The sequence below is a fragment of the Lactuca saligna genome, chromosome 8 (assembly GCF_052625555.1).
Source record: "Lactuca saligna cultivar CGN05327 chromosome 8, ASM5262555v1, whole genome shotgun sequence".
Classification (NCBI taxonomy): Eukaryota; Viridiplantae; Streptophyta; class Magnoliopsida; order Asterales; family Asteraceae; genus Lactuca; species Lactuca saligna.
In genome coordinates this window covers 74,534,550-74,547,100 of record NC_136424.1, presented here as the reverse complement: position 1 = coordinate 74,547,100, position 12,551 = coordinate 74,534,550, and positions in this window count along the sequence as shown.

Genomic DNA, 12,551 nt, shown 5'->3' with positions numbered 1-12,551 from the left:
ATTACAGATCAAGCCTTAAGCTTCACCGGATCATGGTTCAGACCCATTCATCTAACGGGTCGGAATATGTGCCCTTTTTAATTTTTTTTTTTTTTTAATAGTTGTAATTTACAGTTTTGATCCACGTTGTTTGTACCTTTATTCCAGGTTTTTAGGGATGAACATTGGACGGAACTGGTACCAATCGGTACTGTTTTCGATTTTCTGAATATCAAATTTCATCTAAAGTCAATCCCAAGTACGGTACTGAATTAACGTTATCAGTATCAGGAATGGTATCGACTTTCGGCAGTGGCGAATCTAGAACAAAAAATCACGTGGTTCCCAAATTAAATGAAACCAATAAAAAAATCAACAACACTTTTGTCGATCCGGTCATTTACCTTAAAAAAACTAAACCGGTTCAATCGGTTAAAAACGATCAAACGTCACCGATTAAAATTTTAAAAACCGATTGAAATATAACTGAAAAAACTCATACTGTTTAATAAAAAAAACTAGTTGGTTATTAGTCCATTGATAAAGCGGAGAACGGAGAGTAAGAGTCTTTGACATGTAGGCTTCTTTTTACTGGAGCAATTTATTTATTTATTGGTATTTTGAGAGTACTAATTATTTTTTTTTTAATAACTTATATATATATATATATTTTTAAATGTTTTTAAGACAATTTTTGAAAAACAAACTTTAGGTAGATCTTTTATTTTTTCTAAGATAATTTCTAATTTTTTTAATATATATTGTAAATGAAATTGAGAATTTAGGTAGGTCCTACGACCTACCTAACCCCTTAGTAGATACGCCCCTGACTTTTGGTACTAGTACCGATACCGACTGTATCGAATCCCGAATTTCATGATTTTGGAGTATCGAGTATCATCCCATATTTTTAAATTCGATATGATTCGGTACTGGGCCCGATAAGGTACCGATACGAGATCGATATTTGATACAAACTGCTCATCTCTACAAGTTTTAAAAATACAAAATTGCAAAAATGGTCTTTATGGTTTGTCAATTTCCTTGGGTAAGGTTCCAAAAAAAATTATTAGCAAAAAATGTCTGTATTTTGTGGTTTTGTTGTGATTTTGGTCTCTATCTCGTTAAATTTAACAGTTTGGTTGTTAACTTTTTGAAAATAACTGTTTTACCTCTAGGGACAATTTCTACAGTTTTATATTTTTACTAAATTATAAGGACCATTTCTATAATTTTTCTTTTTTATTTTAATGAATTATTATATATTAACTCTTTTTTTAATTTCTTCTTTATTGTATTATTTTTATTAGATTATTATATATTAATATATATTATTTCTTTTTTATTTTAATGAATTATTATACATTAACTTTTTGTTATTTCTATTTAAAATAATAAAGAAAACAATTAAAATAAAATAAAAATAATATTTATTATAAATAAAAATAATAAATTTAAAGTAATAATCCAATAAAAATACTCAACGCAATAATTTTTTTAATTAATTAAATGAAATTAATAATCTAATAAACTAATATTTATTAATAGATAAATATTATATGTTAAACATAATATTTATTAATATATAATAATCCAATAAAAAGTAATTATTCTAATAAAGAAGAAATTAAAAAATAATTAATTAAAAAAAGTAATATTTATTAATATATAAAGATATTATATTAAAATAAATATTTATTAATTTATATTAATCCAATAAAAAATAATACAATAAGAATAAAATTTAAAAAAATAATCAAAAGAATTAATGTACAACTAGAAAGGTTACCCCGCTACGTGGAGGCCATAAACTTTCAATTTTGTTTACGAATTGATAAATATAACGGACGTAAAGTGCAAGGATGAAAAGTTTGGGCTTTGTCCCAGACCGTTTTTTTCATGTTTTTATGAAAAAATGTAAAAGTTTTGACTGCAAGGACCAGAAGTGTCAAAACCGCTAAAGAATTAAAGGGGTAGGAATTAGCAACTTTTTAGAAAAGGGATCAAAGTTGTGAAACCGTTAAAGTTTTGTGGCCAAATTTTAAATATTAAAAGGTTCCTAAAAAATGTAAAAATATTGATTGCAAGGACCAAAAGTGTCAAAATGGGTAAAGAATGAAGAACAAAGTTGCCAAAAAACATCCAAATTTACTATTCTTAACTTTGAAGCCCAACAATAGTAAATGGACTAATTCTGCCAAAAAAATGGGTAAAGAATGAGGAACAAAGTTGCCAAAAAACATCCAAATTTACTATTCCTAACTTTGAAGCCCAACAATAGTAAATGGACTAATTCTGCCAAAAAAAATGATAAGTTTACTATTTCTTTTCTTAGAACTTTAATATATATATATATATATATATATATATATATATATATATATATATATTAAATTAATTAATTAATTAAAATAAAAAAGAAAATTTGCATAAATACTCATTGTAGTTTGGTAAAAAAATAGAAGTGCATAAATGATCCTTATGGGTAAAAGTAAAACTATCATTTTCAAAAAGTTAATAACAAGTTAGGGACCAAAACTACAACAAAACTACCGAATAGGAACCTTTTTTTTTTGCTAATAAACTTTTTTTGGACATTACTCAAAGAAATTGATAAATCATATGGACCATTTTACAATTTTGTCTTTTAATAAAGAAAACTATAAATTTGGTCATCTAGCTTGCCTATTTAATTTGGTTAACCCCCCCCCCCCCCCCCCCCCCCTCTTTCCGCCTTTTCAAAATTACAAAATTTGTCATTTTCATCACGCTTCATAATTGATTTTGGTCAACATAAAAAATGAAAAGAGTTGTTTACACTTATCATTTAACTTTACATTTTATTTAATATTTATTATAGATGTGATAATTCTAAAATACAAAATAAATTTCCACCCTATACATCTTCCTTATTTTCTTGCTCATGCTTCCTCCTCCTTTTCTTTTTGACTCTCTTCTATGACGACCAAAAGATGTTTTAATATCGATGCCCACACCTTTTTTGTCATTATGGAACCTTTTAGGCAAAAGATTCTAGCCATTTTTAATCACGAACCACCCTTGATTTGACCACCCATAAAAATTATAAACCAATATTCATCAACCTATAGTCCATTTCTTGAAATTCTGACTTGGTTATATGTGCATTCTCAAAACATATGTATATCAAAAAAATTAGGAGCTTGGGTGTCTAGTCATCATTGGATGGTCTTGTCTTCCTCAAACATTGATGCTTTACAATGTTCAATTCAATACTTAGCAAAATTTTGCAAGTCTTTTTACTGGAATTTTCTTCTAACTTTTAATGTTCATAACTTTTTCATATTACATCAGATTTTAGTATTTCTTATATGTATAAAAAGCTTGCCATGGGTAATACAACTTTCATGAACTAAACGTTTGTTGAGTGGTCCTAGATTTCAAATTATTAAGCCATGAACATGGCAAGTCACAAAGATTTCATCATTATGTTTGATAATACATTTTCAAATCATAACTAATTCATTACATATCCAATTGACATGATACTTTTTTCTATGAATCATTTGCTACAAATATTACAACTTTCATTTAATAACTTTCTTTCTCGTTAGCTTCATATCTTTGACTTATTAAGAGATCCTAATAAGACCCTTTGGAAATGTAGAATCCTCGATCAACTTTTATTTAAATTTTTATCTAATTTTGAAAAATCATAATTTCTTCATTACAACTTTTAACTAAAAGAATATATTTTTGTTGATAAAAACAATTATTTATAACATAATTTTACATGTTAAAATAAAATGTTATAATATCTTGAGAACTTTAAACAAACAACCTAAAAACATGGTATTTTATTGAAATTTGAATGCTCAATATCATGATTATTGTTTATTATATTTATATAATTAATATACTAACGGGACCCCCATTAGGGGTTCATGATGAAATTGTCCACCCTCACCCCTGCCCCCAACAGGGTTAACCATGTCCCCGTCCTCGATTTTTTTTAACAAATATCCACAATACGAGATCGGGTTCCACATGACTTTTTAACATCACTACTTATCTATGCCACTAGCTCAACCTTGTTACATTACGTCTCGTGCTTTTTAGAATCTAAATTACTACCACTTAATTTTTTTTTTTTTCAGATAACATAATATTATAGTATAAGGTTATCTAAATTCTTATATAAAAAATTATATTAAAATAAATAGCATGACATATGGTATTGTCCTCACTATTTGAGATTGAATGTTAAGTCTCGATTGAGACATATATGGATTTAGAGTTGTGTAAAAGTAGATTTTATTTGTCGTTTAAAAAAATAAATAGTACGACATCTTATCTTACAAATACACTTTATCATGTGAAAAAAATAAACCGTAAATATTTCAATTTTTAAAAACTTTAGAATGCTAAAAATATACTCTACAAATAGCGATGATTAAAAAGATAAGTTATTATTATTTTAAAAACTTTAGAATGCTAAAAATATATATAAGTTATTAAATTTACCAATCATCATTTTTCTCTCTGTTTGATCCTCTACTAAACTTTTTATCAAGGGAACCAATGGAAAAACCAGAAACCATGATATGATAGCATCGGCCAAACGATTAAACCGTGTGTTATTATTGATCTTAATCATCAAATCACCACGTAATAAACTATATTGTTGATACATCGGATACTCAACATAAATTTGTTCGATTTAGAAATGGTTTAAAGAAAACACATCACCCAATAGATTCCATCCATAAATAAAACGCATCATTTGTTGTTGAACAACTGCTACCAATTTCTCTTTCTAATAGAAAATGTAATATTTGTATAAACAAAATACTTATGATAATTTATGAAAATGAAAATGAAAATAAGATATAAATAGTTTTTAAACATACATTTTGATCAATGAGATCAATAAAGAGTTTGTTTGTTCTTGAGTCTCTCCAAATGAAATCCACATGAACGGGTGTCAAAATATACCACAAATGGTAGTTTAGTAACAATGAAAATGCATCAACGTAAATGTGACCATTCATGATTCTACAAAACGAAAATCATATGTGTTTGATTAAAATTGCCAAAATTGAACTTAAATATTACTTTTTTTTGTTGAAATGGTTAAAATAGAAATGTTTGTAGTTTTCGGTTAAAAATAAAAATGTGTTATTGTTTGTGGGCTAAGTTTTGCATGGTTCATCAACATATAACATACATAATCATTAAAAGTTGATAATAGTTTTTCTTATCAAAAACAGTAATTTTAAAATATACATAATGCATTACTTTTTGAAATATAGCACATGATATTTAAATGTAATAATTGCAATAAATGTAATAATAAATGCATATCAATTCTAATAATTGACTATTCTTCTAATTTCAACATATCTAAATTAAAACTTCATTAGTTTCTTTTGTTTATTTATCAAAATTATTTGTTTAAAAATAAAAGAGAAAAAAAAACACTTTAATTTTAATAATTCAATATTTTTCTAAAGTCACCTCCCATAACCATTATCTTTCCACCGAAAGGGAGCTTCTTATCTGTGATTTCTTGCATTGCCCGATCAATTGCTTCCACCACCTGCCTCTTAGTCAGTGTTGCTTCATCCCATATGATTACCTTCGCCTTGCGAAGCAGTTGAGCCTTCCCGCTTTGTTTAGTGATCTTGCACATCGAGTTATTATCAAGATTGAGGGGAATTCCAAATCGTGAATGAGTTGTTCTCCCTGCTGGCATGTTGTTAGTTGCAACACCTGACGTGGCAGTTGCAAGTGCAATAAGACCACGGGCACGACTATTGGGAAACAAAGCTTTGTACAAAAATGTCTTTCCAGTTCCACCGGGACCATCTATGAAGAACACGCCCGAAATATTTTGATCCACATGCCTCGTTATCTCATCATATGCAAACTTCTGGTCTGGATTGAGAGAGTCTCATGCATGTAAGTCTTCATATTCCACATTTATAGAGTATTCTTCTTGCACCTCACGATAGCCTCTAGATTGTAAATCGATGTGTGCACTGACAGTTGGAAGGTCGTAATCACTAAGCTTTTTACTCATAGATTCTAGGAAGACTGTAATGTCGATGAGGACCATATTTTTCACTCGTTCGGCACATCCATTTTGTTTCCTATAATCCTCAGAAATAGAATCATATTGGTCGTCCCATAACTTGCGAACATTTCCTGGTTCACAAAAAATCAACATCGTCGCAAATAACCTTCTAAGTGCGATGGGAAATTAAAATAAGGAAGCCTCTACAAGACATTGTGATAAATTATCATTGGTCTCTATTAAACCTCTTTCAAGAGTTGCTTTTCGAAATGTAGGGTGTAATTGGTAGTGTATAAATCTTCAAAGCAGGTATGCCCAGTATTATGACATAAAAGCAAGCGTAGGTAATATCTCTCTCCTTCAGCTGTATTAGTATAAACAAGTCAACCAATCATTGATTTATGTTCCCTGGTCCTCCAACAATGGTTGCTCCGATTCCATGTAAAATGTTTAGGAAAATCCTTATACAAATATATTCTCGCATTGGAATCTTTTTTATTCTTCTTGAAAAATGTCGTCAACGTTGAATTTTTTCCTTTCTCCCTATCAAGAATATCTTCCATTCTGTCACCGTCTTTGAACCTAACCAACTGTTGATTCGAGAGATGTATTTGCAAGGCCATCACACAAGGGTGGATTTTTGAAAGAGGAAAGTTAAAAACTCGCCATAATGCCTCAGGAGGGGACACATAACGTGCGTCTTGAAACTTTTGTATCTCGTTAATAACAACATTTTCTTAGTCTTTATCAATATGGATAACTTGTTTGCTATGCCCCTTATAAACATATTTGAAGAGGTACTTCACAGACTTTATACTCGAACAAACCTCAACGTTGATATGATAATTAAACATCATTAACAACTTTGGGTTGTATGAAGCCACCCATCTGTTATCCAATGTTGTATTTCTTACACTCACCTCAATTACATTATTTCTCCTTCTATATAATGGATATGAGTCCTCTCCTTATGATGTATTTTCATTGAATTGCCTAGGATATCTGAAACAACATATTTTTGGCACACCCTGCATACATGGACTTTTTTCTTGTAAGCTACCACAAGGACCGTGCATCATGTGACTTTTGACAAGATCATGCATTTTAGGAAACCTTATTGGGTCGGGAGTTTCCACATACAAGTTTGTCATAATCGTCTGGATTATTCATCTTATATTCAGGTGTCATTATTAAGAGGAAATGTGCATGTGGCAATCCACACTTTTGAAACTCTCTCACATACACATATGACCCCACCACACCGATTATATGTATCTGGAATAACTGTACCTTAAGATCCTCTAACTTAGCATGAAAAACTCTTGCAACAAGGTCCAGTCGATCTTGAGCTGACTGTCCACGCAATAACTCATCATCGATTTCTTTCCGGTTTGGGTTGCACGTCATTATAAGAAATATATCAGGCCTCCCATCATCTTGAACTAAAGCCATGGCATCCAGAAATCTTCGTCGCATGTCATGTGGACCTCCAATGAAACTTGCAGGTAACACAATTCTTTGTCCAACCCTACTTGCTTGAGCCTCACCAGCATTGAGGCAATCAACAACGCCCTAGTATAAATTGGATCTAATTTTGGTTTCTTTTCAACAAAAACTAAACATGTAGTCTCAATCCTTATATATGTATCTACTGCAAACTGCTGGAACAATCTCCCTCCCATCAAAATCACATTATCATTCGACTGTATCTGGAACTTGTAATAATAGTACTCCCGCATACTTACAGTAATTCTGCCTTTTTTTGAAGTAGATTCTGTGATATCATAATTTATGTGAAAAATATAAATTTAGTATCAATATATTTAAGGCAATATTTGTTACATGTTTTAAATATGTAAAAGAATGTTAAAGGCGTACCTTTTGAACCTTCATTATTGTCTTCATTGTCACTATGAATTTTATCCATGACAACCCCATATCTTGGTATTTTAGGATGCCATCCAGACTCACCATTGGGAAAGAATAAAGGATACGACAAAGGATCATAACAACCAAAGTGAGGTTGAATTTCAGTACTATAGTTAGACCTCCCATAGACAATAATACTTCTTTTATATGCAGTGATGTTGTCATTTCCTTCAACCCAAATACCAACAACCTATGCAAATATGTAGTTTAATAGGGTGATTAATATGATATGTATAATAATAAATATGACACATTTAATTTTAAAATGAATAAAAATAAATGTTAATATTCACACCTCAGATGTGGTCGGCTTATTGTACACCCTTTGGTCAAGTTCCACTGATGCATTCAAAGTCACTCTATAATTATCAAGCGCTCCTAGATCAGAAAGACATTTAAATGTTCTAACATATGGATTCGAAGCTAGAATACATGTTAGTTTTTGGATGATTATTCTATCAACATTCTTCCAAGAGGATCTCTGTGATATTTCAGCTTCACCGTCATAAAAATACAATTGTAAATACCTCGATTTTCCATCCCTTGAAATTAACTAATCGATATTATGATAGAGTGTTCCGTGCGCACAAAAAGTGTAAACTCCAGAAGTCATATTGGCTAATTCTTCATCCACCTTTACACCCAGTGATGCGAAACAAAAGTTTGAGTTATACGCCCTTATGTTGTACATGAAGCTTTCTTCTAGCTGTTTTTGCCTTGTGAAGAGTTGGTGCAATTATGTGGGAATAGGAGAGTATGCCAGTTTTGTCTTTCCACTCATGCAACAAAAGGTAGGGAATTCATATTGTAGTCGCTTTGCTCCACAATAAACACAAGGGTTTTAAGCCTTTAATATACAATGTTCCATTTGGATATTTTCGTAAACAAAATCATATGGATCCTCCTGAAAGGCGTATACTCTTCTTTTTGTCATCATAGTTCGTTCATTTCTTCGTTGATAATATTCTTTATTATAAGTACTCGTCCTTTGAACAACACTTATAACACTCACAGATAAATCTTCGTTGATATTGTTTTGTTTGTCTCCATTATAGTGCAACTTGTAAGTGTTGTAGGTTGACTACATCCTTCACCGTTAGCTATCATTTCATTTTGTTTTTCTCCTTTTTTCGTGCATAATAGTTTCTATTGTATCTTTTTCGATTTTCTATGTGACATCCCCAAAATCACGGCCAGAAAAAACCGATTTTGTTTATGCTTTATAAAAATCAGAGTACTTCATTTTATAAAAAGGTTGCGGAATTTGTTCCCAGAAAAACATGGTAAATACGTTATTAAAACATTTTCGAAGAAACGTATTTATTTCATTTTAAAATGTTTGGGATGTCATCGTTAATACCGAAACATAAGCATAAACAGAACTTACAATGATTTACACTAGTGATCTACATCTCTTTTAAATCTCTCAGTGTAATGTCACTTCACTTCGTCACCTGTTATATACATAAACTGAGTGGGTCAGGTTGGGAAACCTGGTGAGTACATAGGGTTTTCAACCCACAATAATATAATTACTATGTTCAATCAAACAATCAACCCAATTATCCATCCCCATTATCTTCTTTACTCTTTAAGGATTTAACCTAAGAGTCATCTATCCTGCATTCGTTTATTCCGAAGTCCCTTACCTCCAGGGTTATAGGACTGACACTAAATCCATAGCTGCCAATGTTCGTTCATAAAGCACTAATTCCATAGCTGCTATGGTCTATTCATCAGATACTAAATCCATAGCTACCAGTCTTTATCTAATAGGTACTAAGTCCATAGCTACCAATGTTCAACAGGTACTAAGTCCATAGCTACCAATTCCTAACAGGTACTAAATCCATAGCTACCAACGTTTAACAGGTACTAAGTCCATAGCTACCGGTGTTTGTCCCATAGGCACTAAGTCTATAGCTGCCAATGTATCATCTTCTATCTCTCATCATTCATCTACCCATCTCATACCCAACATATTCGTATATATAAAATAGTATACAACTTAAATTCTTTAAAACATGTATAAAACGTTCATCCAGCATAGACAGCAAGTATTCAGATAATATGCACACATAGCACGTAGTTTATACAAAATACTTCATATCTATGTGTAAGATGAAAGGGACCATGCACTCACTTGAGAAGGTGGTGACTCGGTACCCGGACAGCGCTTCGTTTACTTTAAAATAATTTCCTTTGATGAAACCTAATATTATCACCACTAGATTTTAGTCTAATATTACCGTCACTAATTAATAGTCTTATTATTATTATTATATAAGCGTTTAATCAATACTTTCCAACTACTATGTACAGACAGGGGCCAGACATAAAACACCGGAGGGCAGGACCATTTTGGCGTATAGCACTTCTGAAATCCAACAACCCTATGCGGCCCTTTAAACCAGATTCCCCGTACCGCGAGTAGTTAAAAGATATTATAACGACACTTATATAAGTCATAATAATAGCTCAAATATTTATTATAAATTTATAATAACAATACTAATTTTAAATATAAACTATATTTAAAATAGGGTAAGCATAACTTACTTTCAAGGGGATTTTAGCTAGGAGTCGGGCTCTGCAGGGGCAGAACTTCGTCGCTGAATCTTTCTAAGAAAGATTCGTGCAGCGCTTCAGTGCTCACCTTACTATACTAAAACTACAGAAAGAGAAGTCGAATCACGAAGGACCGAAATGCTCGGGGGATAAGGAGAGAAAGACTCTTAAATCAAGAGAATGGTGCAAGAAATATGAGAGCCCAAGGCTCTTATTTATACTAATTGAATTTTCAAAAACTACCCTCCATAATTACTTAATGACCTTTTAGTTATATAAACAACTAAACACCCTTCTATAATACTATTTTAAATGGATTTAATGATCTTTGTACTAAACTAATGTCGAAAGAACTCAACATTAGTCTTATAATGACCGCATCGTCGATACCTTTCTAATGATATATACATATGTATATATATGTGTACATATACATAATTTATACTTTATTTTAATAGATAAATATGCTATTATAATTTGTAACTCGTTCATACGAACTCTGTTTTTGATGTTCTTTATATACACGCGTAGGTGGAGACGTACTCTACAACTTTCGTTTAGACCCCGTCGGCTAATTTTGACTTTATTTTTAAAGTTATATTTTTAACAGGTCGGGACAGGATTGGTCCGTTAAAATCTCATAACTTCTTTATCCGATGTCCATTTTCGTCTGTCTTTTTATCGTTATGCTACTAATAACGAGATCTTCGATTCTTGTTTAGGTTGTGTCGGCTAAAAATCAATCGATCTAAAATTTGAATTTCGGGCTGTACACCGCTAATCCGAAACTTCGAAAAATCATAACATCTTCATACGAAGTCAGATTTGGGCGTTCTTTTTATCGATGTTCTTAGTTTAGCATATTCTACGACTGTCGTTTAGAGCGCTAAGGCTAAATCTCTCTCTATCATAAATTTACTATTTACGCTTCCCGACGTCGTGTCGGTTTCGACGCGAAACTTCGACGGGTCATAACTTCTTCGTTATAACTCGGATTTCGGCGTTCTTTATATGTACGGAAACCTTGTGACATATTCTACAACTTGGTTAAGATTATTTATTCTAAATAATCTTTTTGTCGAAAAGTCATTTTCGACCCCTATTGCCTTTAAATTGACTAGCCCGGATCTGCGGGCGTTACATTCTACAAATATATTATTTGGATAAATAGTTATATGTTATAAATGTAAATACATACTCATATAAACGACATACATTTTTCTATATCTACCGGGTTTTGGGAATCATCATAGTTTTCGTTTCCCTTATCTACGGTCCTCATTGAACACTATAATGGAAATGTTAAGAGTAAGAACATATTATATCATCAAGAATGTAACATTTTATAATATAGACCATGTGATTTAGTAATTATGTATGTGTGTGTGTTTCAGAAAGCAACACAACCCTTAATAAATAACCAACTATACTAAAAATTTGTAATCCAAAAACACAATAGAAGAAACTGATACATAGCTAATAGAAAATTTCCATAGATACCAAAAAAATATTATTTATCAATTCATAAGTCAACACAAGAAAAATAAACCACACATGAAAAAAATCACCACAATATATCTAACATTAATGTAGATCAACTATAAAAGCCATACACGCGTACAAGTTGTCAAAACTTCAAAAAGAAAAACACCACCAAATGTCTCACACGGAATTAAAAATTCTTCTAGGCATATTTATGATGTTAAATGCTTTCGGCATCATTGGTTGGAACTCTACGTTGCTTAATTTGGTTGATATCAAAATGTTCACTGAAAATAAGATAAAAACTATTAAAACGTATTGATTTAGTTATTTTAATTTCACTATAATTATTATAAATTTCTAGAAAAAAAACTTACTTGAATCTAAATGAACCAATTTCACCCGAGAAACAAATATTATATATTTTCTTTTTATCGCATAGATAGTTTTCACAATCTGATGGCGTGTTCTGTCGGTTATATATAGTTTCATCTTTATTATACTCCCCCAATTTATAATCAAATATTTCCAAAGTGAT